The sequence below is a fragment of the Bubalus kerabau genome, chromosome 14 (assembly GCF_029407905.1).
Source record: "Bubalus kerabau isolate K-KA32 ecotype Philippines breed swamp buffalo chromosome 14, PCC_UOA_SB_1v2, whole genome shotgun sequence".
NCBI lineage: Eukaryota > Metazoa > Chordata > Mammalia > Artiodactyla > Bovidae > Bubalus > Bubalus kerabau.
Genome location: NC_073637.1, coordinates 3,076,954 through 3,082,610, shown reverse-complemented (window position 1 = coordinate 3,082,610; position 5,657 = coordinate 3,076,954).

Below are 5,657 nucleotides of genomic sequence, written 5' to 3'. Positions count from 1 at the left end.
CGCCCCCGGCTGCCCCGCCCTGGTCTGGGGACGGCTGGGGGCACGCGGGGCTGCCCTCGGGAGCACGCCCTTAGGGCGTGACCCGGGCCTGGAGTCCCGCGCGGGGCTGGCCGACGCCCCACGGGCGCTCCCACCCGCCGCAGCCTGAGGGCGCCCTCGGTGGGGAGGGGGCGGCTGCCGCGCAGCCCCTTTCGACCCTTCCCCTGGAGTCACGGAGAAGGAACGCGGCGGCAGCAGCGAGCAGGGTGCGCCGCCCGGACGGCCTTTGAATGGCGTTTGCAAGGGAAATGCGGCCCCGCCGGCCGTGCGGGTGGTTTCGCTTCACAAACTCAACTTCGTTGCCAGCGGCAGGCCATGCGGCCAGCGCCCTCCGGTTCGCGTCCTCCTGCGCGCCAGGTCCCGCGCCCCGCCCTGGGGCCCTCCTCCTGCGCCGCTGCGGAGAACCGGGGCCGCCCCAAGGGGGTCTGCCTCCGTGACTGAGTGGCTTCCCCTCGACCAAGGAAGGGATGAGGCCTGTGTGGCTAGCAGGTTTCCAGTCTGTCCGGAACTGATGGCCAGGCCTTGCCCCGTGGGTCCAGCCCCCAGCCTGGGCTCGGAGCAGGTGCCCCCTGTCCCAGCACACACCCCTGGGGCAGGGGCTCCGGGAGGTGTAAAGGATGGAGTCCCAGAGCCTGGCGGGCACAACTCCCAGGACAGGAACCAGTCATGGAGCTTGCGGCCGGTTCTCCCCTTTGCTGCCCAGAGGTCCCCGATGGATGGGGTGGAGTAAAGCCCCGTGACCTGTCCTCCTCTGTCCTTCGTCTCTCTCCTGCCCCAGCCACTCTTGACCGGATACTCATCCAGGGCCACCCAGCTGTCTCCAGCATGGACGACGAAGGCACCTCGGGACACTGGCAGGGTGGGGGCCAGGCTTCCAGGGTGGAGGGTGCCGGGTGGCTCCCAGGGCTCTGCCCTTACTGCCGGCCCAGGCCCTCACTCATACCTGCTTGCCCAGGCTTCCTGGACCCTGCGCTGACCTTTGGCCACCTGTGTCCTGGTCCCAGTCGTCCTTCCGCTGGCCGTGTTATGTGGTTGCCGCTGGCTGCTGAGAAGGCCTGACCCGGCCTCCCCAGTGAGCTCCAACTGGGCCCCGTCCCCTTGGATGTGTCAGGCCAGCTGCCTTCATCTCCGGGCCTGCTCACTGGACTCCAGGACCCTGTCCACAATGTCCTCTGGGAAATGAGCCCAAGCTGGCCTGTGGCCAGACCTTCCTGGGGCCCACCATCGCAGGCCACCTTGCTGCCAGGCCAGGAAGCCCAAGAGTGGGCCAGCTCCTCGCTGTGGGCAGGAGGGTGAGGCTGCCCGGCTTGGATTTCTCCCTGTGCCCCAGGGGTGGAGGGTGGGGGCAGGCTGCATGTGGTCACCCCGCCCAGCCTCGCCCACTGGTCTTTGTCCCTCTGGCTCCTCTCCCTCTGGGAGCCTCCAGTTCACATCTTCCCAGGACCCTCCTGGGGCAGGCCCGGGTCCCTGTCCTGCTCCTGAAGCCCTCGGGCTGCCTCTGATCAGGACCCCTCAGAGCCAGTGCCTTCCATGGAGCTGTGGTCCAGGGTTTCAGCCCTGTAGCCCCCAGACCTAGGCTTGCCGACACAGCAGGGAGGGGCCTCGGGGAACTGAGGTGGGGTGGGGGTGTCGGGAGGCCAAGGAGGTGGCCCTGGGCCTAATCCCGTCCCTGGCACCCAGAGCCTCTCAAGAGGTGTGCCTAGCCCCACAGCCCCCATCCCTTCCCAGAGCAGCTGCAGGTCAGAGGGCATGGATCACAGTGTCACCACGCTGTGCTGACCCCAGTCCACTCTAGGAGGTCGTCATGAAGGCCACAGTCCTGGCCTCAGTTCCCCTCTGGCACCTCCCTGAAGTGTGCAGCTCCCATGGGGAGCCTTGTCGTCAGAGCAGTCACGTGACCTGCCGGCCTCTGAGACGCCCCACTGCCCTGTCCCCCTGGTACCTGCCCCCGTCCTGTGGACGCTGGCTCCTCATCAGCAAGGGGGCGTGACACAGTCTGGGCCAGGTGGCGGCACTGTGCCCGGTGCTCAGCACAGGGAAGGAAGGGCCAGCAGGGGTCATGCCTATCATGGGTCGCATTGCGTCCCCCTAAATTCATATATTGAAGTCCTAACCCTGAGCCCCCGTATTGGAAATTACCAACACTGCAGATGAGGTTAGTTAGATGAGGCGTGCTGGAGTCGGATGGGCCCTTAGGGTCCCTGTAGGAGCACAGATTAGGACACACAGACACACACACACGTACATACACACACACGCATGCGCACACACCCAGAGGTGATGTGAACACACAGGAGAAGACACTCTGGGAATGGAGAGGAGCCTGGAGCGGACTCGCACTCACAGCCCTAGGACTCTGCTCCAGTCCCGGCCTCCAGAGCTGAGAGTCAGTAGGTTCTCTGTTTAAGCCGCCGGCCAGTGAAGCTGGGTCCTGGCTACCAGTGCAAACAGAGACAGTTCGTAGTCTGAGAACTCAGCCAGGTAGAGCAAGTGAAGAAAGGGTTCTGGGATTTCAGGGCAGGAGGAAAACCTTGAAGCTGCCTCGGGCAAGCCCTAGTTTCTCCCCTCTTCAGTATCGGTGGGGCGGGGGAGGGGGTGGTGGTGAAGGAAGGCAGAGCCAGGGCGGGGAACCCACTCTGGACGCCCAGGCTGGGCTGTGAGGTTGCGTTAGCCTAGGAGAGACACCCAACCTACACCTGAGAGCTAGATGTCCTCACGCTACTGCTAAGTCACTTGGTCGTGTTCAACTGTTTAGGACCCCGTGGACTCCAGCCTGCCAGGCTCCTCTGTCCGTGGGATTCTCCAGGCAAGAATACTGGAATGGGTAGCCATGCCCTCCTCCAGGGGATCTTCCCGACTCAGGGATTGAACCCACATCTCTTGCCTCTTATATCTCCTGCATTGACAGGATTTTTTTTTATTTTTCACCACTAGCCCCTCCCTGGGAAGCCCAGATGTCTTTATGTTTTGTTCCACATGTATTTTTTCTCTGTAATAACTGCATACACAGAAGTCATAAATAGCAACACTGTGGTCTCCATCAGGAGCTCTGCTGGACAGAGGAGGGATGCTGTGCCCAGATTGCTGGGGCCTCTCTGTGCGCCCCACCCCACCCCCACAACGCAGTTCAGAGGTTGGACAGTGCTGTCCCTAGAGGCACTGTCCTTGGGTGGCCCGCCTGTGCCCCTGGCCAGGACCCCACTGGGAGAGCAGGGAAGGCTTGTCACAGGGACTTGGGGCTGTGCGGCGGGTGGGAACCCCATCTAGATACGGCCACAGAAACCTCTGCGGTCAACCTGCTACCAGCTTTCCTGTCCGGCTGCATCTCTTCAAAGCAAGCCTCCTCTGGACAGCCCTCCTCCCTGGCAGACGGTGCCCCAGCCTGGCAGGAGCCCCCAAGTTGTCCAGCTTCCCTGGGGTCGCCCTCTCATCCCATAGGACACCTTGGCCAGCCCCCATCCTCCCAGCCCCTGAGGCCCCTGCAAAGCTTGGGCCCCACGGACCACAGGTCACAGCCCTCCTCACTGGTCGCCAGCTCCACCGGCCAGAGCTGCCTCATGTGGCCTTGGGCGTGGGGTCCTACTCCCGACCTCTGACCGGCAGCCCCAGAGGTGCCACCTCTGCCTGGAACACAGCCCAGAAGAGGCAGGACCACCCTGACATACAGGCTTGGGCACGCACCCTGCCTTCCTCTGGGCACCTGGGCACCCACCCCACCCCTAGCCCGCCTGCAGGGCCCTCTCCAGGCCATCTGCCCTGGCCACAGTCCCCTCGCCCACGCCCACCAAGTCCTGTGCCCCCCACCCCGCCCACCCTGGGCTCACCCTGGCGGGCACTGCAGAGCCCTCAGGCCCCAGCTGGTCCCCCACAGCTCAGCCAGAAACCTCTTGCCTGGTCAGCAGCACTGGGCGTGCACCGAGGGCCTCGCTGAGACTCTGAGGGCCACCGGGTTGAGCCCCCACCTGGGGACTGAGAGGGTGCTCCCCCCACCCACGCCCCCGTGGCCTCACCCGGCCTCCATCCACAGGCTCGGAGGCTCCTGCAGCCTCACCTCCACCTGCAGAGCCCGCTCCCCACCTGCCACCCGGGTCTACAGGCCATCGCTGTAGGCCGGGGCACAGTGCAAGTCTCAGGAGGCCCGGGGGTCCCACAGTGCTCCCCACTGCCGGCCCTGCAGACCTGAACCTCCTGCTCCCCCAGCCAGGTGGCTCGGGTGCTGGGGGTCCCTGTGAGGCCTGAGGCTCTCCCCACTGTCCAGCCAGCTGCAGGCAGCATCCAGGGGCTCAGGGATGCCAGGGATGGGAACACGTTTTGTCCCAGCTCTGGGCGGCAGGGATGTGGGTGACCTCTACCCTACCCAGGCCACCACCCCGGCACCACCACCCCCGCACCAGGGCCCACCCCACAGACCCCATCACCTTTGTCCCCTCCAAGGCCTGGGGCCTCCACCAGGCCCGGGAGGCCCCTGGAGGAAGGGCTCCTCACCCACCCGGTGGCCCAGGCTTAAGCGGGGGTTTCACAGGGACGGGCCTGCAGGAGGGTACTGAGGGCGGCTCTGCTGTGGCGAGGCTGGGGGCCCGCGACAGGGTGGGGCCTGGAGGCTCACCCCACCCTTTCCCCGCCCCTGCGTGGGAGGCCAGGGCCCGGGTCGCGCCTGAGGGCCGCCCCTCGGGGGTTACAGCCGGCAGCTCCCGCAGCCCCATGGCCCCACATGTACCTGCCCCGTTTGCCCTCTGGCCCAGCGGAGCCAGCAACGGTCCCAGCTGTCCTGCCAGCCACCTGTTGCCCGGGAAATGGGAGGCAGACCTCAGCCATGCGAGGTGGGGGCCGGGGAAGGGGCTGCACCATGCAGCTGCACCCCGCCCCCCTCAGTCACCTGCACAGTGGAGGGGTCGAGGGGCTGTCACTACCCACCCAGGCTGTGTGGGGTGAGGGGGGCTGCTGCTGGAGATGGTGCCAAGCCTTCCCTGGGGGTCGGTATAAACAGGGGAGGGCAGGGCACATGCTTCGGGGAGCCCCCCTCCTGTGGGGTCGGCAAGCCGCCCTGCATTCTCCCCGCTCCTGCCCCGGCAGAGGCCCCTCCTGCCCCAGACCCCAGACCCTGGACAGCATCTCCCCCCTACCTCACAGGCTCCCCCTCCGCCTCTGGTCCCCCACCCCAGGGCCTGGACCCCGCCCCCCATGGCTCCCCACACCCAACACTGGTGGATCTTGCTTCCTGGAACCACACACCTTGGCCACACCCTGACTGGGGGCAGGAGCCCCGCCTCCGACCTGGAAACCCTGCACGGGGTGACGCCCAGCAGAGGGGCCCAGAGTCCTGCAGGTTCACAGTTTTCTAACATGCATTGCAGTGGGTGGTCCGGTGGGCACCGCATTCCTTCATTCACCTGCTGGTCCTTCTCCCCAACACTGGCCTCCACTAAGGGGTGGGCACTGTGTCTAGCAGACATGCCAGGACTTTCCCATGTCCATGCCTCACTGGGCTTTGATGTCCCAGAAACACGTTCCTTGGGGAGGAGGTGCCAGAGGTCAGGTCTGCAAAGGAGGGGACCCAGGCTTTGGGGAGCCCAGGGGTGCAGTCAGGCCCTGCCTGTGCCCCCTGGCCTGCTCCTGCC